The following is a 25,791-nucleotide window of genomic DNA, read 5'->3' as shown; positions in this document are numbered from 1 at the left end:
AAAAAAAAAAAAAAGACAGAGTGTCTGCATTCTAACGTAGTTGATGTGGCTTTTCAGAAATTTAATGGGAAATGCAGTCCAAACCTTGTTTCTGAGCTTTGAAGAAAAGGATTGCTTTTTTAGATTGGATGCATATGTTGAGTCTCAGACGTATGAAGACTCTACTTCTCTTGCCACCATTCACAAGATCCTTCCTGTTGGATTGGCTCTTTGGGTGTGCCTAAGATGTCCCCCACCTATGTATTCATCCCTTCTTCCTCCCTAACTCCTGGCAATGCTTGATCTTTTTACTATTTCCATAGATTTGCCTTTTCAGAATGTCATGTGGTTGTGATCATACAGTATGTAGCCTTTTCAGATTGTCTTCTTTCACTTCGTAATGTGCATTAACATTCCTCCATGTCTTTTTGTGGCTTGCTAGCTCATTTCTTTTTAGCACTGAATATTCCATTGTCTGGATGTACCACAGCTTATTTATCCAGACACCTACTGAAGAATATGTTGGTTGCTTCCAAGTTTTAGCAATTCTGAGTAAAGCTGCTGTAAACATCATGTGCAGGTTTTTGTGTAGACATAAGTTTTCAACTCGTTTTGGTAAATACCAAGAAACATAATTGCTGGACCATATGGTAAGAGTGTGTTTAGTTTTGCCAGAAACTGTTGAACTGTCTTTCAAAATGGCTGTACCATTCTGTGTTCCCACCAGCAATGAGAGTTCTTATTGCTCCACATCCTAGCCAGCATTTGGTGGTGTCAGTGTTTTGGATTTGGGCCATTCTAATAGATGTATAGTGGTATCTCATGTTCTAATTTTCAATTCTTTAATGATATGTGATGCTTTCCATCTTTTTATATGCCTATTTACCATCTGTATATCTTCTTTGATGAGGTGTCTGTTCAGATCTTTGACCCATTTTAAAATCAGGTTGTTCATTTCCTTATTGTTGAGTTTTAAGTGTTCTTTGTATACTTTGGTTAATAGCCTTTTATCAGAAATGGCTTTTGCAAATATTTCCTCCCAGTCTGGCTTGTCTTCACATCCTTTTGAGTGTTTTAACTTAAAAAAAGTAAGTTCTTGATCATTTGAAAGCCTATTAAGCAGTATAAGGAGAAATGTAATCCACAGCTTTTTAGGTTATTAATATTGAATTTAGCAGAAATGTTAGGGGGTATGGACTTACTTAAGCCCTTTGCCATCTTTCTGGGTCATTTAAATACTTTTCCCATAGCAGCATGAAGTGGTTTTCCTCCAGCTGCAAAAGAGTTGCAGTGTGAGACCACGAATTTAGTTTGAAAATACCAAATTTGTGAGACCTGAGGAGATTTAATCCTTGGCAAAATGTGCTCAACTTCTCACTTAAGAAAAAGAATTAAAACAAACCAGAGGTGTTCACGCTTATATCTGGTGGCTTTAGAAGTTTCCCTATGGGAGAAAGTTACGCTTTAATGAAGAATTAGTTTAAGCAGGGTGGATTAAGTTGCTAAAATTCATCTCCATAGTAATTTAGCAAGGGAAAAATTAAGATGTTGGCCTCAGTTTCTATAAATTTGGTCAGAGCTGAAGATCCATGTGAATAACTTTGAGAAGGTGATACTCATTCCAGTTGATCATTTAGCTATTAAATACCAATCTTGCACATAGTGGGTCCTCTACTCAAAAGTGCTTTTGCTTATGAGTTACATGTCAGTGTAAATGAGCCAATCTCATAATTCCTTTCACGTGTTCAATGACTGCATATTGTCCTGCATTCATTTTACTGTGCTTCCTATGTTCTAAGAACCGTTGAAGTTTTGAAGGGAGCACAAGTTTACATAATGTGATTTCTGGCATTAAGGAGTTTTACTGATGACTAGAAGAAAGACAAATGTATGGAACTTTCTGTGATCTGAAAGGTAGTCCATCTTTCCTGAATGATATAAAAGAAAAAAATTCCAGTTTTTTTTTTTAACCACTTCCTAATGTACAATTTGACTTCTATACAGTGTCATTTAACTTGGAGGAACAGTGAAACTCTGATGGTTAATTTTCCCTGTCAACTTGACTGGGTCATAGGATTCCCAGATAGTTGATTAAACATTATTTCTGGTGTGTCTGTGAGGGTGTTTCTGGATGAGATTAGCTTTTCAGTCAACAGACTGTGTAAAGCAGATTGCCTTCCCCATTACAGGTGGACCTTGTCTAGTTCGTTGAGGGCTGAAAAGAACAAAAACGGGGAGGAAGGGAGAATTTGCTCTCTCTTCCTGACTACATAAGCTGGAACGTTGGTCTTCTCTTACCCTTGAACTGGAAATTACACCATCAGCATTTCTGGTTCTCAGGCCTTTGGACTCAGACTGGAAAAAAAATTATATATATAATATATAAAGTTATATGTATTATACAATTATAATATAATATTGTATATTATGTATAATATTTTATATATAATAAAATTATATATGTGTGTGTGTGTGTGTATATATATATATCTCCTATTAGTTTTGTTCCTATGGAAAACCTGACTGATACTGGAACAAAAGTGCTTAAATTTAAAGGGTAATTTATTTTTTAAAAGGCATTCAAGAAAAAAGAGAGAGAAAAAAACCTTTGTATTCATACAGTTTCAAGCTGTTGGCTAAAATGACAGGTATTTCCCTGTTTCTCACCCCCCAAACTGTATCATTTCATCTGAGGATTTAAAATTGGGCAACCAAAGATCACTTGGATTGTATTTAGTGGCGCATGCCAGGTCAATTTATTTTAACATGCATAAGTCTAAATTGTCAGTAATAATCATCTCAGGAAAGAACTGTAGGAAAAAATCAATATTCCTGTTGAGAGTTTTCAATAGTACTTAATGATTTTACACATCTGCCACACAGACATGAAGGAGGCTCAATTAAAACCCATAACAGAGTAAGCAAGCACTGCCTAAAAAGGGAAAAAAAAAATCTATATCAAAACCACAAGATAGGGCTTCCCTGGTGGCGCAGTGGTTGAGAATCTGCCTGCTAATGCAGGGGACACGGGTTTGCGCCCTGGTCTGGGAGGATCCCACATGCCGCGGAGCAACTAGCCCCGTGAGCCACAACTACCGAGCCTGCGCGTCTGGAGCCTGTGCTCCGCAACAAGAGAGGCCGCGATAGTGAGAGGCCCGCGCACCGCGATGAAGAGCGGCCCCCGCTTGCCACAACTAGAGAAAGCCCTCGCACAGAAACGAAGACTCAACACAGCAAAAATAAATAAATTAATTAATAAACTCCTACCCCCAACATCTAAAAAAAAAACAAAAACCACAAGATAAATACGACTAGCAGAATAAATCTTACTTTCAGTGGACAGGTAGGTAATATATGTTGGAAATTTACATACTTGATCATGGTAGGGTTGTGCTTCAGTTTCCTTGTTTATAGCATAGTGATAACAAAGTACTATCTCCCAAGATTGTGGTGAAGATTCAATGAGATGATATAGGTGAAGCTCTTAGAACAACACCTAGCTTATAAGAAACACTCCAAACACTTTCAAAAAATAAAATTAAGTAGGGCTTCAGAGACCATCTTACAGAGACGGCTGCTCTGAACTTTATTCCTAGACTTCTCTCTGTCTCTTTTGGTGACATTCATTTATTGAAAAACAAGGCCCTTAAAAGTGAAAATGTTCTGATTGGACAGCATTGGGCCTCTTCAGCAACATTGCCCCCTTCCTCAATAACTAAGCTTCTCTGAAAGTAAGACAGAAGCTGCCATAGTGTTGGGGAGAGTGATGGAAATTGCAAAGGTCCATGACACGCTGGTAGAGGAGAGTGATGGGGACTTTCTTGAGACAGGTGGGGTCTTTCAGCAGGTCCAGGCTTTATCACCCATGGGGAGTTGTTTGGTGGTTTTCAGAGTAAATCCTGGATTGTGATTTTAGGATGGGGAGTTGAGCTTAGAGCTCCACCTTCTTCCAGTCCTTGAGAGAGATTATCTGTGGGGCTGAGTATTGCTAGACGCTTTTCCCTTTGACTGGAAATCTAGGAAAATGACCTGGGCAGCCAGTCAATGGTATAGATCCTAGAATTTATTTAATAGTGTAGATGTTTAGGACCATAGATATCACCTCATCTCACTTCCCCATCTTAAAAGTGAGGAGACTAAGGCCTAGATTGGTAAACTGATTTCCCAAGGTCACCCAACACATAGTATGGCGAAGCTGACCCTGAAGTCCAGATTTCCTGACTCCACATTCTGTGATTATAGAACACATCTGTGAAAGAGAGAGAGTGAGCAAGAGATTGGGACACAGAGGATTAAGGGGTGGAATTTAGATCAACATTTCTCCGTAGGTGCATCATACTAAAATTTCACATCATAGATAATAGTATTGATGTCTATCACTTATTAAATATTTACTATGTGATTATCACTTCATGTACATATATTAATTAATCCTTATAACAACATCATAAGGTAGGCAGTGTTGTTATAGCTACTTTACAGATGAGGGAACTGAGGCTTGGAGAGGCTCAGCAAATTGTCCAGTATTATGCAGCTCATAAGTGACAGAGCCAAGACTAGAAGAATGAGTATTGGCAAATCACACTTCAGATGACATTAAGGCCATTTAAAAAGAGTCTTGGGGAGAGGCTTGGTCCCTTCTGCACTCCAGGTTTTAGTTCACACACTTTTAAAGTGCAACAGATGATCTTCAAGATCTGTGCATGAGTTATTGTTCTATTACTTTATTTTTCCTGGTGTTTTGACTGCACACAAGATTTTTCTAACTAAAGTTTGAGAATAAGTATGCAAGGTTTTCCTTCCTGATAAAATGAGGGTGAAACGATGTGGTAGCTGATGCTAAAAGCTCTTGCTGAGTCATTCTGGGATGACCACATGCCTCCCAGGACAGCCTTTCTAGGCCTCCTTCCACTCCATTATTTCAGGTTTGACGGATGGTGATAGTACCTTGCTCCTGCTTAAGAAGCTTGGTGCCTCTATTTTTTCCAGATTACATGAGGTTTTAACAAGGCTTTTGGGGTGATTCTTTGTCATTAAAATAACAAATGGATTGAAAACAGCCTTCTGTCTCTTTGGAACCCACCACGGTTCCGTGGATGATAATCCAACTGGTGATGGAACAACAGAGAACCATGAGGCTATCAGAGTGGGGAACTGTAAAATTCCCTGTGATTTGTCGGTGAGAATGGAGAATGTCAGACATCTCAGAGAATAAATTTAAATCCATGGCTGGATAGTGTGACTTTTGAGAACAAATTTTTATAAATGTGCAGTGGGATTGGCTTGGGGATATGGGATATCTTTTTTTTTTTTTCATTTTTTTAAAATATAGGCTGCTCCAGCTCTTAGTTGCGGCACACGGGATCTTCACTGAGGGACGTAGACTTCTTAGTTTTGGCACTCAGGCTCCTTAGTTGTGGCATGCAAACTCTCAGTTGTGGCATGCAAACTCTTAGTTGTGGCATGCATGTGGGATCTGTTTCCCTGACCAAGATCAAACCCAGGCCCACTGCATTGGGAGTGTAGAGTCTTACCTGGCTGAGAGGCCAGAAAAGTAATAGATTGCATGTTTATTCTTCTATGGAAACTATGGAAATAAGTGGCATAAGCATTTAAAATGTTAGAACTAAAGGGTTTTAAAACATCAGAAAAAAGTTGAGTTAAATGAGAACATGGCTGTCCCCTAGGCAGAGATGCTAATCTAATACTAGGAATTCTGATTCAAGTCCATGGAGCTGTCTAGGCAGCAGGAATTGGAATATTAGGTCCAAGGGGGCTGGACTTGTATGCCTGGAGCAGATCCCCACAGAAGGAAGCAAGATCAATGTCAAAAGAAGAGAATAATTCCACTTCCTGTTTCTGATCCCTCTTATGAGAACAATTTAGATCAAGAGTGATACTGTCATGAGAAAAATGATATGTCTTTCAACAAACTGCCAATTGAAACTTTTAAAATAAATGACTACAGTGAAGATGTTGAATTCAGGTCAGTTTAAGGAATTGACTAATGACAGCAGCAGAGATCACAGGAAATGATACAATCCTGAAACTGACAGGAGGTGAGATGGAGGTTACTCTGTAGTAAATTATGTTCAGAAATGGGTTAGCTACTCTGTTCAGAATTGATACAGAGAAGCCTCAAACTTCAAAAGCTTCAAACAGCTTTCTCACCCTCACTTTTTGAGTGGCTAGTTGTGTGATTTGGGTTTCTTCTCTAAAGGGGCTTCAGTTTCTCCATCTGTAAAATGGGGAATTTGGCTGACTCATCATTTAGGTTTCTTCTACTTCTTACCTATTTTTACATCTGCTACCATGAATGTCTGCTGGCAGAAATAGGAGCAGTAATACATTTTACTTACTGTAATTTTCAGGCAATAGAATCTTCCCCATCCATTTAAGTTCATGGTTCTCTCTCTCATCCTTGGAATCCAGAGTGTTTGTGGCTGGTATCCTTAATTTGACACCTATCAGTATTCTGAACGGTTGTTGTTAGCAACTTGAAGGGCAAGATTTGTACCTTATTCCATTTTGCATCCTGAATGATTAGCACAGTAATTGCAGTTAGTACCTACCACCATTACCACTAACAACAATAAATAATTGTAATATCAACAGTAACAGTTGCTATGTATTTAGTGCTTACACATGTGGTGGGCATTGTGCAAGGCACTCCATATACATGATCTTATTTAGGCCTCAAGAGAGGAGAAACAGAGAGATTGAGCAACATGCCTGAGGTCACACAGACCATGACTGGCAGAACCAGTATTTGACATGTAACCCAAGTCTGTATGTTTCCAAAGCTATGATCTTACCCACCATAGCATGCTACTTTCCTCCAAAATTTCTCATCTTCTATAGATAATAAATACCTAAACCTGAAAATTCAAGAAGTAGGAAATAGAAGCATGTTATTTAGATATATGGAGGTGAGTGACAAAAGAAACAGCTAAAATAATTGAGAATGGTTGCTTTTGAGAAAGAGATGAGAGTACAGGAGAATGCTGTTTTTTCGTAATAAGTCTCAAAGAATTGTGTGACTCTGTAAATTACGTCCAAATCTAATTTTGATGAAAATTTAAACTTGAAAGTAAAAGAATTATGGTATACCCATTTAAAAAAAAAACGGAGAAATAGGAAATGGGGTCAGACTGGGGAGACAGGACCTGTCCATTTTACAAGAGGATTGCAGACTGAGAACACTGGAAGGGAGAAATCTGGGAGCCTTTGGGTGAGGGGAAGTTCACCCTAGTTGTGGCATAGTGTATGTACCTATGCTTACTAGTGTCCAATGTAAATCTAATTAAACCACATATATAATTTAACCTTTTTGGAAGCCACATTAAAATAAGTAAAAAGGAAATAATAAAATAATTTTAATAAGGTATTTTGTTTAAACCAATATATCCAAACTGATCTTTTCAACATATAATAAATATAAAAATTATTAATGAGCAAAAAGTAACTACTAATAAATCATCCTTAACACTTCCTGTTAGGCATCTTAGAAACTCTTGGTTTGGCCATCAAATTTATGGGCCTTTTTGATAGTGCTACAAAGACATTTGAAGTTGGAGATCATAGCACTGGGTGTATTCTGAAAGTAGATGTTTAGTACATGTATTTTGGGGGCCTTTCTAAAAAAGTTATAAGTGAAAAAATTTAAACTAGATTAAGAAATGGAATCGAGTGGCTCATTTTACAGAAAAGTCTGGGGGAGGTCTTGTTTCAGGCCAGGCTGGATCCAGGTGACTTACTCGTGACATTTCTTGCTTGATCCTTTCATCTCTTGGTTCTGCTTTACTTGCTTTTTTTTCCTAGCAGGCTCTATCCCTGTGGCAGAGAACATTGCTCCAAGAGTTCCAGACTTTCGGAATCTATATGGTTTATGGTTCTAGAGGAAGGGAAATAGCTTTCCTGATAATGGGGCAAAAATCCCAAGGAGGACATCACCTGACCTAGCTTGGGGCATGTACCCATCCCTGAACCCATTAGTGTGTCTAGAGGAGATGAAGCATTCTTATTGGCAAGGCCTGTGGAATGTGACCTCCCTGTGACTTGGAAGGCTGGAGAGTCTGGATGAGCCTCAGCCAGATCATGTGAGCTGAGTTAGAAGACAATGAAAAGGGAGGTGTAATTCTCCAAATGGAAGGATGATGCAGATGAATATCACAGATCTGCTCTAAAATCTCCAACTTTCTCACTGTTTTAAGAAATGGTGTCCTTTCTAGTGTATTGGAAAGAGCATTGGGCTGATGTAAAGGGCATCTTGATTCTGGTTCCTTCTCTGTTTCTGAATAGCTATGGAGCCTTAGACAAATCATTTATGCTCTTTTGGATTTAGTTCCTGTATCGGTAAAAATGCAAAGTAGAATGATTTGATCTTTCTGAACCTTTCCAACTCTGGCATTCTGTTTCTAAGTGCTAGTGATGAGTATCACGTCCTCTGAATAGCAAGAAAAGTCAGTTGCTGGTTTTACTATAGATCAATGATTTCATACTTTCTTTTAAAAGTCTAGTTATTATCTACAGTAAATTAATGCAGCCTTCTCGTTTCTGACATCTGTGCATCGCACCATGGAAGACATTAGATCTGCCATGGTGAGCTGTTCTATGAAAATGGTGCAAGGGATGTATTCTTAGTTTTCTGTACATTAATAAAAAAAGTTTTTGTGTAGTTAATGTGAGCTCCACCAGGGCAGCAGTCATGTCTGTCTTGTTCCGTGCTGAACCTCCAGTGCCTAGCTCAGTCCTTGATGTATAATCGATACTTAGAAAATATCTGTTGAAAGACTAAATACAGTGTAAAAAATGAAGATATAAAATTTCTTAAAGCTCACGCATTGTAGAACCTTCTTGAATATAAGTGATCGTATATAACCAAAAGAAATATTTTAGATAGGAATAAAACAGTAGTAAATGACAGTGATGCAGTTGAACCCAGTCAGCACAAGTGTACAGCTCAAGAAGTTTTGTAGCTATATCATGTTGCCTTCAATGGACCTCAAAGGTTAAAGTCCAATGCTTTCTGGCCCTTATGATTGATGGTCTCCTTTCCAGTGCCCCAGACTGATTCTGCTGTTGAAAAGCAAATTAAAATTTTCTACATCTTTTGCCTTATTTCTATCTAATTTTAGCATGTTTTCTTACGTAAAGTATCATTTTTTGTCATTACAGTCATGTTGATCCATTCTTCAGGGAGAGTTTGGGTCCTGTTATCTTCTGAGTTTATTCCAGACTTTTTTCTTTACGTGCAGGTTACACTGAACTATCATGGCTAGGTTGCTTCTTAAAAATAGGACTTTTTCCATGTCACTTTCTTAATAAAGAATGAAGTTTTCAGTTCAGGTTTTTAGATCCTCCACTCTTGGTCTCAATTCACCTATCAAATTTTATTTCTCACTACTCTGCTTGAGGACCTGTGATGATCCAGTCTTTTTTTTTTTTTTACTTTTATTTGCATTTATTTTTTGAAGCATTTATTCCCAGACCATAAATCTTTGTTTCTTCAGTTTCTTCTGGGATATCTTTTCCTTCTGGGCAACCTCCTCTTCTGGTTTAGGAACAATCAGTTCTCTTTCAGTAAGGATCATCTCAATGTGTCAGGGAGAGCTCATGTATGAGTTGATCTGACCATGAGCTCTGTAAGTCCTGTGCCACATCTTGGGGGCTTTGTTCACCTGGATATGCTCAATGACCAGAGAATCTACATCTAAGCCCTTAAGTTCATCATTACTCTCTGCATTTTTGAGCATGTGCAGTAAAAATTCAGCACTCTTTTTGGGCCACCGACCCTGTGTCCAGCCCCACTGTTTGGCTTGGGCACACCTACCAACTCCACCATTGTAACGATGGAATGGCACACATTGCTTCTTTAAAGTGACATCCTTCAGATGCTTGGTGGCTTTTCGGATATGCATACCCTTAATGGCCTGGGCAGTTTCATGAGTGTTCTTAAAGTGAACGCGAAGATTTGAACCTCTTGACTTGCATGATTTTGTGGGGTTTTCTGGGTCATGTGAATAGCGAACCATTTTTAGAGGTCACCTCAGGCCGCTTACCAGAAAAGGAGGAGTGGTCCAGTCATTTTAAGTGGTCTAGTCATTTTAAGTATTGTCTACCATTTTTAGGTGGTTCAGTCATTTTAAGTATCATCTACTGTGTACGTTGCACATATTATGAGCTCTCCTTGCCTTAAATCTACCTACCAGTCCAAGGTCTATCCATCATCCAGTGCTTTGATTAAAATCCATAAGATTTCTCAAAGTATAACCGAGAGATTTTTCCTTACTTAAATTTTTATACCATTCCTGGATTGAAACCAACATTTCCTACATAGCCGTGAAGAATACTCTTCAGACTCTGGAAAAAAAGTCTTCCATTGTCAAAGTGGTTTGAGAAATTTCACTGTCCATGGAAAACAATTTGGAAAATAATACTTCTTACTGTGAGTTTCTTGAGGGCAGAGATTGTGATTCATTGTTTATACTCAGTGGCTCGTATATTGCTTGTCCCATAAGCATTCAACAAAAGTAGAATAAATTAATGATTGATGAAAATTTTTTCCTTCATTATGTGCTAGATTATGTTAATTTGACTTAGGTTTTGTATTTAAATCTTATTTCACCAGGGAGATAGAAATCTTAAGGACAGCACCATGTCTTGTAAGGTTTTATTTTTCACATTTAGTTCAGGACTTGTCATCTGCCTGGTAATGAATAGAAACTTGTTGTGTTGCTCTAATTTGACCACTTGAACTACTATGTGTGTCATGTCAGTATAGTGCAGTCAGCTTTACTTTGACAGTTGGAATTTGGTATAACGCCTTTGTTTATTCCATCTTCCAGGATTCACTCTGAAGCAGCTATTCCAATATTGCATTTGGCTGAATACTTGCAGGTCCTTTTCCCTAACTTATTGGAATAAGTTTATTCATTTTATCTCTCCTCTTACAAATCTGTTTAGCTTGTACATATGTGACCAATGTGAGCAAAATGATGCACTGAATAGGTCTTTAAACCTAGCTTTGTATCAACCAGTGAATGTTTTCATACTCCTGAAAAGATTCTATAAGAAAGGATTTATAAATCAGACATTAAGGTTTCTAAGGCAGAAACTCAATAATTTGAAATAATGCCAAGGCATTTGGTAGGAATTTTTGGCAGGGAGATTTCTCTAAAAACCCCTTACCACTACCCTGCCATTCTCTTAAGACTACCCTTTTTAACTGGAAGCACTTTTCTATAAGAATTCATGTATTTACATCTAGTTTTCTTAGACTTGTGTTCCTGTGAATGTGTGGTATGTTTCCAGAATATGATGTAGCATATTTCAGTTTGATTTTTATAGTCTCAGATTTGTTATTTGCTTGTCTTATTTATAGTACCTGGTATAATTTCAGTAAATTATTCCAATGAGTCTAAAAACTAAAAATTAGTTTCAATAAATTTGTAAAAACTGTCATTAATTTATACTATTATATAGCCTTAGGAACACCACGAATATCGGCATTTTCAAATAAATCAGCCAAGTAACTGTGATTATAAAAGTCTAGAGAACTAACTTACAAGAGAAAAGGTTTCAGAAGACAAAATCAGTCTCTTTTCCAAGATTAACTAGGCAAGTTCTCCAGCTCTTTCTCCAGAACGGAAAGCACAGGTGTGATCTCACATACAGGCTGACCATCTTATAATAATTTCCTCTGTGAAGCTTTGTGGAGGCATGTTTTATTAGGTATGGGAAAACTTTACAGATTTCCTCTGATTAATTCTTCGGAAAGGGCTCAGATGCAGAAACTGCAATTTTCAACCCAAAGAACAATTAAAAGTGGTACACATATATTGTACCCCAGCATGCATCAAAGACTCCTTTCTTCTGCCATGGACTTCTTCCCAATTTACCTCTCTGGCACCTCCCCCCAATTCTCCATTTTTACTTTTAACTAAATGTTCAAGCCTTGTGTAATATATTAGTGGCAATATAAACCATTAGTTGGTGCCTCACTAGGGCTTTGAGGCTGCATGCCCATTTTACAGCAGCATTTATGAATGGTTGACAGCAAAAGCTCTAAGGTTAGGCTTACATTGAAAAAAAATGGCACCATTAATTTTCGTCTAGGAGCTTCAGTGGTTCCATTTCCTCACATTCAGTTCTCTGGGCAACCCTGCTTCACTGCAAGGAAAAGCAAACCTGGAGACAGGAGACCAGCCTCTCTGGGAGCTCTTGCATTCTGATGACATAAAATTAGTAAGAGTAGAACCATGGGCAGCAGCTATTGCCACAAAGCAATGATAGTTCATTTCATTGACCTCCTGAGTTTCTTGCAGGCAGTGAGCAGGCATAGGACTTCACACTTATAATTGCAAGCAGTCGTGTGATAGTTTATTATTTTTTTCTTTGTGGTGTGTGTGTGTGTGTGTGTGTGTGTGTGTGTTAGAGAGGTGGAGAAAATGAGATGAACTCCAGTCTTAGTCTGTTCAGGCTGCTGTGACAGAATACTATAGACTTGTTGGCTTATAAACAATAGAAATGTATTTCTCACAGTTCTGGAGGCTGGGAAGTCCAAGATCAAGGCATTGGCAGATTTGGTATCTGGTGAGAGCTCGCTTCTTGGTTTATAGGTGGCCGTCTTCTGTCTGTGTCCTCACATGGTAGAAAGGGCAAGGGAGCTCTCTGGGGTCTCTTTAATAAGGGCACTAATCCCATATGAGGGTTCCATCCTCATGACTTAATCACCTCCCAAAGACCCCTCCTCCAAAAACCATCATGTTGGAGGTTAAGATTTCAACACATGAATTTTGGGACACACAAACCTGCAGGTCATAGCAGTATCCTTGTGCACAACACCTGACATTGAATCCATGTGTACCTGATGATAGTGGCAATATTTGAATAGAATTGTAGAATTAAAGAGTACTTAAATTTTAACATTTGTTTCTAATACTAGCTTTGTATTCAGGATACTTCAAGGTAGTGGCCAGACTCCTTCATATGGTTTAAGAGGCTCTCCTGGTCTGGCCCTTATGCACCTTCCCAGAATTTATTTAATCTCTCTTTTCCTTGGATTCTGTCTTCTCACCAAACTAAACTATTATTTGCCAAATCACCACCTGTTTCTTGCCTTTTCAACCTTTGGATATCTATTCCCTCTGCCAAAAACGCTTTTGTGGCTAACTCCCATTCAGGAAGCCTGCCCTGAACCCTGCTGGTCCTTCTGTGGACATACACACTCAGCCTGTATATTGCCTATTATGGAGTCTTCATCCTATTTTACCACTGTCTGTTTGCTTGTCTACCTTCCTCACTAGACTGAAACTCCTTGAGGGCAAGAATCATGTCTTGCTCATCTCTATAGCTTTAGTGACTGGCATACACCTATCAAGTAGAACTACTTCTTGAATTAATTTGTGGGTTATGTAAGGCAGCTCTCATAACTGCTGTCTTACAGATTAAGTGAATGAAAAGTCAAAAAGAGTGAAAGGTCCTATCAGTGGAGACATACCTAGAAAACAAGTAACAGATTTAGAACATAAATTACGACAGTGGCAATACTGCTACTACTGTTACTGTCAATACTACTACTACTACTTATTATTATTATTAAAATACCATGAACCAGAGACCACACACACCTGGTTTATTAAATCCTCAGATCAACTCTTTAATGTAGGTATTCTTACTATCCACCTTTTTGTCAAGGCAGGATTTAAGTTTCAGAGAGGTTCATTAACTTAAGGTCACACAGTTTGACCTTGCCTTTCATTTACTCCTTGCTGCCTCTTAGGCATTTTGGTTAAATATGCAGATCTTCTTCCCCTATACTACATCAAGCAGCAGCCAACTGTAGAAAGAAAATGACGGCAAATCAATTGGTTGCTTTGCCTGCCAGTTGTCAAACACTGGTTGGACTGATAGATTTCACTGAATTGATATACCAAGTTCAAATTAATCTTATCCAGACTGCATTTGATTCTGTAGACTCTGATTATATCCTTTCTCACACTGTATTCTACAATTGCAGTAACTTAACTAAAATGTAACATTTCAGACATAGAATATAAGGACCCTAGGAATAGCCCCAAACTTTCATGCTAGCACCAAGGAAGATAGTTGTGTTTCTTCCCCATACACTTGGTACAAATCACTGCCAGATACAGAATGTTGATCTGGGGGTCTAAGTCTGACCTAGACTGGCAGTTTATATACTTGTGATGGATTTATGCCCTGGTGAGTTGTAGAGAATCGGTTAGACTTGGTGGACCCATCCCCCGCCCCCTTCAGCTCCCCTAGAACTTAGGAAGCACATTCACAGAGCCCTAAGCAAGCAGCGTTCTGGTGAGCTGATAATGTGCAGCCTCTGCCTTTGTCCCAGCAGACTGGACAAGGGGCACGTCCAGTTCATCACTGCATGCACAGCTTGATGCCCTTGTTTGAGCTTAGTAAATCTGTGTTGAATAAATCAGTTGATTTGGCATTGGCAGGACAAATCGGGCTGATAGCCCTTTCTCTTTCGACAGCATTTCTCATTTCCATTTCAGTTATGTTGGATAGTCAGTGTTTGTAAGTAGTCTTCCTCCAGCCTAAAGCACCATACCTCTTTTAGATGGTAACATTTCTTATTATGGCGTCTTAGATGGTGTTATGAGACTTTAAATGGAGTGCCATTTCTTAAAGATGTCCCAACTGTCTTATACAATCATCACTAGTTTAGCATGACACCTTCTTCAATATTACCAGGTGCCCTGCTTTATGCACAAGCTCTGTTTTGTTTTGTTTTTAACAGTTTTGTTGAGGTATAATTGATGTACAATAATCTGCACATATATAAAGCATACAATTTAATAAGTTTTGACATGTATATACGTATAAAACTGTGAGACTATCATCACAATCAAGATAGTGAATAAATCACTCACCCCCCAAATTTCCTTGTTCCCTTTATAATCTCTCCCTACCCCTTTCCCCATCACTAGGCAATGACTGATCTGCTTCCTGTCATTCCTATAATTATTATGCATTTTCTTGACTTTATATAAATGAAATCACAAAAGATGTATTCCTTTGTCTTACATCACTCAGCATCATTATTTTGGGGTTCATTTGTATAATTGTGTAAGTCCATAGTTAATTCATTTTATTGCTGGGTAGTATTATATTTTATAGATATACCACAATTTGTTTAGCCATTCATTTGTTGATTAAGATTTGGTTTGTTTCTAGTTTTGGGGTATTATGAATAAAGCTGCTGTGAACATACATATATATGCTTTCGTTTATTTTGGATAAGCACCTAGGAATGGAATGTCTGGATCATACGGTAGGTGTTATGGGTTGAATTATGTCCCCTGAAAAAGGTATGTTGATGTTCTAACCCCTGTACCTCAGAATGTGACCCTACTTGGAGATAGAGTCTTTATACAGGTAATTGAGTTAAAATGAGGTCATTAGGGGGGGCCTTCATCTAATATAACTGTTGTCCTTATAAAAATGGGAAAATTTGGGCATAGAGATATGCACAAAGGAAGGATGCCATGTAAAGATGAAGGCAAAGGTAGGGGTGATGCTTCTGCAAGCCAAGGAATGCCAAAGACTGCCAGCAAACCACCAGAAGCTAGGAGAAAGGCATGGGACAGATTCTCCCTCACAGCCCTCAGAAGAAACCAACACTGCCACCACCTTGATCTTGAACTTCTATCCAAAATTATGAGACAATAAATTTCTGTTCTTTAAGATACCCAATTTGGGGTACTTTGTTATGGCAACCATAACAATCTAATACAGTATGTTTGTTTAAATTGTTAAGGAACTGCCCAATTGTGTTTCAAAGTGACTATACCATTTTATATTCCCAGCAGCAGTGTTTAAGAATTCTAATTCTTCCATGTGCTCACCAACACTTGGTATGGTCAGTTTCTAAGTTTAGCCATTCTAATAGGTATATAGTGATATTTAATTGGGGTTTTAATTTGCATTTCCCTAATAACTAATGATGTTGAGAATTTTTTTCATGAGCTTATTGCTATCTATATATCTTCTTTGATAAAATATTTGTTCAAATCCGTTACCAATTGTAATTGGGCTGTTTTCATACCATTGCCTTTGAGAGCTCTTTTTATTTTCTGCATGCAAGTCCTTTATCAGATATGTGATTTCAAAATATTTTCTCTTTGTTTCTTATCTTTTCATAGCATTTGAAGAACAGAGGTTTTTGATTTTGATTACATCAAAGTTATCAGTTTGTTCATTTTTAGGTCCTGCCTTTAGTGCCTTAACTAAAAATCTTTTCCTAAACCAAGGTCACAAACACTTTTGCCTAAATTTTCTTCCAGATGTTTTCTAGAACCTAGAAGTTGAGTTTTTAGGTTACATTTGAGTATGAATTCATTTTGAATTAATTTTTATGTGTTGTGAGGTATAAATTGAGTTTCCTTCTCATTTCTTCTTTTTGCTTATTGATATTTAATTGTTCCAATGCCATTTGTTGAAAAAATTACTTTTATTCAGTTGAATTGTCTTTGAACCTTTGTCAAAAATCAGTAGACCATATATACATGGGTCTATTTCTTTACTCTCTGCTCTGTTCCACTGGTTTGTCTATCCCTATGCAAATACATCATTTGATTATTATAGCTCAGTGGCTTTGAATTTGGGGTAATTTTGTTCCCCAGAGTCATTTGGCAATGTCTGGAAACACTGTTGCTTGTCATAACGGGGGTGGGATACTGTTTGTGTATAATTGGTAGAAGTCAGGAATATTGCTCAACATACACAGAATAGCCCCCCTACAACAAAAGAATTATTCAACCCAAGTTGATTGGGCTACTTTAGGTCCTTTGCATCTGCATGTAAATTATGGAATCAGCTTATTAGTTTCCCTAAAAGTCCTGCTGAGGTTTTGTTTGAGATTGAGTTAAATCTATAGGTAGCAAATGGAAAAAATCGATACCATAATGCTACCTTAATAATACTGAGTGTTTCCATTCATAAACACTGTATATCTCTCCATTCATTAGGTCTTCTAAATTTCTTTTAGCAAGGTTTTGTAGCTTTTCAGTGTATAAGTGTTGCATGTCTTTTATCAAATTTATCCCTAAGTAGTTAGCATTCTTTTGCTACTATTGTAAATGGTATTGTTTTTTACTGAGTAAAGTTTTAAAGAAGAGACATCTATATTTTCCATGAGCTTGGAAGGCTAATTAGCACATAACCTGCTCTACTGGGTCTTGTAATTTCAGGCCCCAGCATAACTCTTAGGATTCATGGGATTCCAAGTGATAGTGACCCAAGTTCCTTCAGATTAAGAGAAAGACGATACCTCACTGAACAAAAGGAAGAGCTGCAGATCAGAACCTGGACATGATGGCATTTAGATTCACTCTCCCGTAGCTTCTCAAATTTTCTCCAAGGCATCTCCAAGTCTTCTCAAACTCTCTCCAAGCTTCATTTCCTCATGATCTTCTATGTTGAGGGATATGGCACTTTGCAGCTCCAGGGCCATATCCTGGCAGCCTCATGAATAGAGAGGAAAAGAGATTTTTCTTGGCCGGCCCCTTTAGATGATTCCTGGAAAGTGCCCTGATATTGGCTAGGGTCACATATCTAACCCTGGACCAAAGACTGGCCAAGGCATTGCAGTATAATGATAGGTATCATCAGGATTATATTCCATCAGAGTTTTAGGGTCCCTTGCTAGAACAAGATGGTGTGAGGGGAACTGGAATGGAAGTCCTGGGCAAAGACAGCAGCCACCACGACCAGAAACATCATCTCCCCAGATCTCAGCATGCTCAAGAATTCAAAAGAAAAGCCCTATCATGTGTCATTATTCTCTACTGGAAATGGTGTCATTCATTAACAGATGTTCATGTTGACGTTTTTAATGTTTCTATGTGCATCATTTTTGCCTTCATGGATTGAGGGCCTGTTTGGGAAGCGCATCTTCATTTCCATGTCTTTTCTTCCCTTCCTTCATCCAGACAGTCCACATGTTATTGAACCCCTCTGGTTTCCAAACTCAGAATAACTAAAACTTAGTTAGGAGGATCATATCCAAAGAGGATAAAGATGGGTTAACGCAAGAAAGCAGGCATTAGAATAGGGAGACGTTGTGAGAGAGTCGTCTTTTGGTTTATCATCGCTACTAATCCCGAAAAGTATATTTAACTTCTCTAAGCCTCAGGTTTCCCTTCTTCCCGCCATTTGGGAATGTTGTCTCTGGATGACATTTTGCCTTTTTATGTTTCAAGTTAAAAACAGAACTAAATTTTGGTGCGCCAGCCCTCCCTTTTGTCCCTTCCCCAGTGCCATCAGATTCACTTTAGGTTAGAAAAATCTCTAGGGATGGATCAAGGAGGTGTTTTCTGACAAGCCCAGCTTTTGCAGCCTTGAGCAAGCCTGGGAGAGCTAGGGTGTGGGAGTTTTGCTTCTGTTCCTTGTGGGAATAACTATTTCTATATTTACACAAGGGATTCAGGCTGCCATGCTGTGTGTCCTCAGCTGAAGAATTGTTCCTAGAATGCTGATTAAGGGGAATAAAAAATTCTCTTTTAGAAAAGGAAGAACAAGTATCTGTTCTCTATATTCTCCTTCCATCTTTTACTGCTCTCATACCCTCTCCAGGTCCTAATAGCAAAGGTGAAAAAGAAGAAGAAAATTAGAGAACAGTCATCATCGCTATATATGAAGGATGTAGTATGTACCAGATCTAACCTGAGGGTTTCACCTTGTTGCCTCATTGAATCCTGACAATAAATATATGATGTGATATCATCTCCATTTTCCAGGTGAGGAAAACTAAGGTTTAAAGAGATTACATAACTTGTCTTGGTTACATAAGTAGTTATTACTGGAGCTAGCGTGTGAACCTAGATCTGGCTCCCCTCTCAACCTCTATGACATCCTGCATCTCATTGTATCTCAGTGAAGGAAGGACTTTTAGAGATCCTGTAACATTACCCTAATCGTGGAGAGAAGAACAGACAATTAAATTGTCTGGTTTGCCTTTAGTTGAATAAGTTAATTCTAATGGTGAGAAAATTGAAGCAAAAAAAAAAAAAATCCCTAGATAATATGTGAAAAAATGAGGATTCCTGGGCTTCACTCCCTGGAGATTTAGATTCTGAAGGTCCTGGAGCAGGGGGAGGAGTTAGAGACAGAGAAATGTAGACATGTGTTTACTCTTCAATGCTCCTGATACAGATACAGGTGCTCACTGGATTATACCTGCAGGAAAGCTGGATTGGCTTGTCCTGGTTATGCGGTCATTGTTCTGAATTCATTCTCTTTTGGGCCAAATTTGCATTCATTTTGCCTTAAAAGACTGTGTGTGTATGTGTGTGCCTAAGGAGAAGGGATGGAAAAAGAAGGAAAACCATGGAAAGATAATTAGGTCATCAGGAGACAGGAATGTCTTACTGGGGTAGACTGAGGAATCAGCCATATATTTTTTCTTTTAGCCCAAGAGCTGTATTCACCATGCAGCCTAGGTGTGCATGGCTTCTTGCTTCAGTGAGTCTCAAAGGTGCTGCCCAGCTCTGGTCATTTCTGGGCCATAGACTGCAATTCAACTTTACCCAGCCCTCTTAAAAATATTGCTTTTGACCCCTGGGGAGATGAAATAACGGAGCCACGCAAAGTCATTACCACTCTAGCCAGAAAGTGGCACAAGACGCCTTTCTAATGGGACATCAGGAGTCCTGCCCTGCAGTGTGAAGCACAGGAAGCTTTCATGCTTCTCTGTCTCTCCTGCAGAAACCGTTGGAGCTGCCTCACCTCCCTTCTTCCATTCTTCATAGAGAACCGAAGTGCTCTTTTTATAAATGTGGAACAAATCAAACCTCTCTGTGTTAGAGTCGTCATCGAGAATGTAAGCTCCAGGAAGATGGGGATTTGGTGGGGCTTTTTTATGCTGATGTATTCTTGGTGCCTACAGTGGTACCTGACCCAGGGGTAGATGTTCAATCAACTACTGACTGACTGACAGAATAAACGTATGAATACACTCTTCGATGGCTTCTGTCACAGGTAGAGTAAAATCCACCTTCCTTAAGATGGCTTTTAAGGCCCTTCCTACCCTTCATCTTAAACTTGCTCTCCCCCTTCCTTGCCATGGTCCAGACTTCTCTCATTCCTTTGAGTCCATCAACAGCCTTCCTGCCTCTGGGCTTCTCTGCTGCTGTTCCTTCTGTCTGGAATTCCCTAATCTTCACCCTTACCTGAAAGGCACCTTCTCTTCCTTCAAGTCTCAGGTTGACTATCATTTCCTTGGAGAGGTGGGTGTTCCTTGCCTTCTCTCTTCCATCTAAATTAGGTTCTCCTGTTTTCCTTCAGAGCATTTTTTCTTCTTTTTTGGCCCTGAACACAACTTATCCTTATTTGAGTCTTCACTAGGTCATTGTCCATCTCTCCTACTGGACAATAGGCTCTCGGAGGGAAAGACCGTGTCTGTTTATCTCTCTTCTGTATACTCAGGGCCTGGCAGAGGGTCAGGCACAGAGAAGACCCTGAATAAATAAATATTTGTTGAGTGAACAGACGCATTTTAGCTGCAGAAAACTTCAACTAAAATAATTGAAGTCACAGTTAGGAATACTGGCGTCCTGCTTTCGTGAGAATGAAGCCAAACCCTGGCTAACCCAGATTTGCTAAAGGGAAAAGGGTGAGCCTGTCATTGTGTGAGGATGTCAGAAATGATGGAGTTGGAGTTGGTGCAGACATGACAACTGACCGCTCCTGCTGGTAATTAGTAGCCTCAGGCTAACTTGTAGCAAGAGTGGGCAGGAAACAACTCATAACCACCCAATTAAAAGGCAGTGCGAGTTTAAATTTAGAAGCCATCTGTGGCCATGCCATGGAAACCATGCTGAGGAGGACAGTCGGGTGTATAGCTCTTGCTCCAAGGGCTGTTCGTGCATGACAGAGAGATAATTAAAGACACTGTGAATCTGCACATTTTGAAATTATGCCCAGTGGCTCTCTTGTCCTGAGCAGATGAGAACACCATGAATTAGGGTCTGGGCCACTGCATAGGAGATTCCAGGTCAGAAAGTATTTAAACCCCTCCTGTTTGAAAGGGAGAAATACATTTTTTATTGATGCCATCAGGTAAGATGCATGGAATGCGTTCCTACTCTGAGCTGGGAATTGGAGGATCTCTGTTCACGAATCCCCTTATCCCCGGAAAGTCTTCATGACCTTGGGCAAGACCCTCAGCCTCTTTGGGAATCACTTTTATACATTGAGAAAGTTAGTATTCTTTTGATTAGAAATGATGAAGAATTTTGACTCTTTTTTAGGTGAAAAGGGTCATAATTGGCTCCTATAACTGAGTACTGATGGCAGAATGTGCTTTCAGCCTAGTTGGACGCAGGAGCGTAAACAATTGACCAGGACACGATTCCTCCTTCCGGTCTCTTAGCCCATGTTCTCTCTTGCCTCTGTTCTCATACCAGCTTTCCCCTGGTGATGAGATGGCTGTAGCAGCTCTGGCCTGTACCTTTTCAGCTAGTCTTTTCTCCATGAATTCTACACACACCCTGAAATTCACTCTTTTTGGACCAATGGTCACTGTGGCTGATCTCTACTCATGTCAGCAGGAAAGTCCTCTACCCCTCCCTAGAAGACGCTGAAGTCCCTTGAATTTTGGACCCTGGTTTTTCACAGCTGTGACAGCATGCCCCAGGAGGTCAGCTGCCCCTGGTATACTTGAAACTCTTTAGTCAAGATCCAGAGATAAGGGGGTCCACAGTCAAATAGGGTATATCCAAATGGGGTTCATTGCATTTCTTCTCAGGAGTGACTGAGTTCTGACAGCAGGTGTTCTTGCTGATTTCCACCATGTTACACGTGATGGATGAAATTCACATGGCAACGTGGTAGAGTGGTTCAGAGGGCACACTCTGGTGTTGGGCAGACCTGGGTTCAACTTTTGACTGCCCCACTTAGTAGCTATAAAACCCCAGGCAAATTGCTTAATGTCTCCCAGCTCTGTTTTTCTATCTGGTAAAACAAACAAAAAACACCCCACTTAACTATGGGTGTTGCCATGAGGGTAAGATTAAGTGACATAATTTGCAAAATGTGCTTTACACACATAGCAAACACATACAATAACAATGAAATGTTATTTATTTATGTGTGTATAAAACCTAGAGTTTTGCAAGACTCCTGGTCAGGGACTTTGCATAAGTCTGCATCTTTCTCTTGTATTCAAGAAAACCTATCGGGATGCAGAGTTACAGAGATAACCTTGAACGTGCTGTCTTCAACACATTTTTGTGTCTTTGTGTTAGTTACAGTTTTGTGGTGGCATACCCCTAACTGGACTGTTTCATGGCAGTGTGTCATGGCAGCACCTTTATTTAATGTTTCTTCTATAGTCTGACATCATCGTCCCCACCAGACTGTAAACTGTATAGTGGACCAGGACCATGCTTTTTCATCTACCAGTGAATGTGTGGTGTCTTGCCCTGACTAATGAATTCATGGTTGATCTCCAAGTATATTATTAAAATTTCCCTTAGAGCAAGGACCATATAAAATATCTCATAGTTAACCTCAGGCCCCCCAATATAATAAAAGAGCTATTATTTACTGAAACAAAGTAGGCACTCACTAAATAATTGTTGTATAATTTATGTCTTTATTTCAGTCTTTCTATCAATTCTGTTTTATTCTACTAATACTTTTAGATGCTCATATACAAATGTGGGATGGCTATAGCTCCTCTCTTTGTCACATCAGTTATCAGAAGAGTGCTCTCAGAGCTCTAACTTCTATACTGTCTATGAGTACCCCACCAGCAGGAGAGTGTGTATAGCCAAGGGTTTGTGGATTCTCTCAGTTACTGCTTTGAGAACTACTGTGTACTCTTTCCTCGCATTACTCCCAACAATTTACAGAAGAAAATGATCTTATAGTTGTAATACTGGCTTACAGCTTTTTTTTTTTAAGATTTTTCTTGATGTGGACCATTTTTAAAGTCTCTATTGAATTTGTTACAATACTGCTTATGTTTTAGTTTTTGGTCATGAGGCATGTGGGATCTTAGCTGCCCAATCAGGGATCGATCCCGCACCCCCTGCATTGGCAGGTGAAGTCTTAACCACTGGACTGCCAGAGAAGTCCCTGGCTTATAGCTTTAAAACCTCTTTCATCTGCATTATATCTTTTTTTTTTTTTTTTTTTTGGTAGTGAAACATGGTTTTATTGAGAACGTCTCAAGTCCTCTGTCTGAGTGACAGGGTCTCATGCTCGGTGCTGGCTGGTCTCAGTGCAGGAGGAAGCTCATGCAGGGGGTCACGTGTGGCCTGCACATCAGTGGACACACAGGGGGCACCGAGGAGTGCGCCTGGGTGACAGCGCTCTCGGCGGGATTACATTCATATGAAGTGTCCGAATTCTAGAATAAAATTAACAGCATATAACCCAAAGTTGGAGAAGCAAACAGCTTTCGGGGCTCATTCCACGAACATTCCACAGACCGCCTTTAACTGTTCACGACTGGGTCCGCAACATCTGCATTATATCTTTTCTCAAGGTTTTTTGCCTTGGTATATGAGAGATGCTCTTGCTTTGGTAAGTCTAATGTCTGATTAGATTATGTCATTTATCATCTAGCAAGAAACAGTCCAGTTAATAATACCTGTTTCATTTTCTAAGCAAGTCATGAAGTAATTGTGAGAGCTAAAGACATTTATAAGTAGCTTGGATAGACATTCCTCTCCTTTTCCTAAAAGTCTGAAAATTTCCTATTTGTTTCTAGGGGACTTTGCTACTGGATGTGCTGCTTGCATCTTCTTTAACTCTCCCTTCCACAAAGTGAAATGAAATCTCTCTCTCTAGCAAATTTTATATACTAAAAATGCATGACTTTTGTAGTCAGAAGAATCCCCACGAGTAAACAAACATATTTGCAGATGCTTGCATGGGTGGGGGCATTTTGTGTCTGCCTGTCCAGCATTCTTTCCTTTGGGGAATGACCATGTTCACAGCTCCTTGCAGCTCTACCAAGGCTGCTGAACATGGTCCCTGCCCCTGGACCAGGGTAGGTGTGGGCAGTGGGTTGTGGACAGCCAATGGGCCAGCACTGATCACTCAGATTCTTTCTCCTGGGGATTGGAAACTTTGAGTAGCCCCTCTGCAAGAGTTCTTCAGTTGGCTCTTCCTTCAAATCTATGAGTTACCGCAGATCCTCTGATTAAATTCCACTTCTTCCCTTAAGTTTAGTCAGGGTTAATTCCTATATATAGCACACAAAGAACTCTAACTGATACAATTGGTACTCTGAAATCTACCCTGAAGTATGATGCCTGCTCCTCATCCCCTGCTTCTCCAGAAGCTTCTGTTTTGATTCTACTATATTTCTAAATGGAAGTTTTCTGGTGGCAAGAGAGAAGACATTTCTGATTAGCGTTGTTATTGAGGCGCTTCACGTTGAGTCACAATATTCAGCTGACTCTAGTCTAGACTGATCCTGGGAGCAACTAGGACTTGTGATCAAGAATTGACTAGTGAGTGTCGGCGATGACCAATCTCTTGATCTCTGTATTCTGAAGTCATGTCTGTAGTTACATCGCTGCTGAGACTATATCTGTGGTCTTTTTATTTATTTATTTTTAATTGAAAAGAAAATGGGTTCCCCCCACCCCACCCCCAGGATGATGAGAAGTCAGGCAAACTTGAGACAGAGTTATGGTCCATGTGCTGTTCTGAAATTCCTCTAGCCTTAGATGCTATGAATGACTCCAGGTAACAAGGCTCAGTTACGAAAATCACCCAGCAGGATACAATGTTTGAGGAACTAGGAGGGAAAAAATATTTTCTAAATATAGATGATGTGTTGGTAGAAGCCAGCAGTGGAGCCTTTTGCCTCCTGACTTCTTGGCTGGGGTTCCCCACCATCCCAGATTGCCTCTCTAAACAGGCTCAGGACCTCTCTATATCTGACTCTAAGCTGGGCTCTGAGTTTAGCAATTTTTAATGGAATTGATGGAAAGGAACACCAGTTAGATCAGATTTTTGGCTGTGCTGGCATGCCAGCCTGCCATATTTTCATAGGCACCCAGATTACAAGTTTATTTATGTCCCCAATTTGCTATAACTGAAATTAACAACAGGCCATTTGGGGACCTGGAGAACCACAGATGCTGATAGAAGCAGCCACATCTTTCACATTTTATGCTTATTTGAGTCACTGAGTGTGGGGACTAATAAAGAAGAAACGGTAGGTTGATTTTCTGTCGTCATCATCATTTTTGTTAATATAATTGCTATTAATCAGAGCTTGAGAGATTTCAAACATCAAAAATAATCTGAAATATAATCATACTCTGTAGTGCAGTGCCCTTCCTGTTCCCCCTCGTCCTCCTCTAAGGAACAGATTTGGAAACCCAACCTCACTTCTGAATAAGAATAAATTATAAAACTGTAGAAGGAAATACTATTCCTTTTGGCATTGATGGCTTTGGGGTCTTCTCTTCCCATTGCGTAAACCAAGTTCAAATAAGAGACCGTGTCTCTAGTCACAAGATACTTAAGTTGGGAGTAGTTATAGCAAATGGTGGGGGAGGGTGGAGTTTATAACAGACCCGAATGATTGAGATGTTTTCCATTACAGTATTGTTGACAATAGTCCTGGAACTCTTTTTTTCTTTTAATTTTTGCTTTCATTGCTGGAAACTGGATTGAAACTCCTCTTTGAAGCTTGTTAGAGTTATAAGAAGGCCTGATCCCAAAAGTGGGAGCCTGACTCTGCTCATTAACCTCTTCTTTTACCCTAGGCAAGTCACCCTTCCTCTCAGGCCCTGGTTTTTT

General features: G+C 39.4%; 1 protein-coding gene and 1 pseudogene across 1 annotated transcript in view; one reads left to right on the top strand and one right to left on the bottom strand.

Annotated features, from left to right (window-relative positions):
• The window catches only part of SGCD (sarcoglycan delta), a 1,599,257-nt gene that overhangs the window by 262,980 nt on the left and 1,310,486 nt on the right, over positions 1-25,791 (top strand). The gene's annotated exons all lie outside the window — the stretch shown is intronic.
• On the bottom strand, positions 9,459-10,107 carry LOC132421994 (large ribosomal subunit protein uL22-like; annotated as a pseudogene).

The sequence above is a fragment of the Delphinus delphis genome, chromosome 3 (genome assembly GCF_949987515.2).
Source record: "Delphinus delphis chromosome 3, mDelDel1.2, whole genome shotgun sequence".
Taxonomy (NCBI): domain Eukaryota; kingdom Metazoa; phylum Chordata; class Mammalia; order Artiodactyla; family Delphinidae; genus Delphinus; species Delphinus delphis.
The sequence above is the reverse complement of the archived record's forward strand: the minus strand, read 5'-3'. Positions and strand labels throughout refer to the sequence as shown.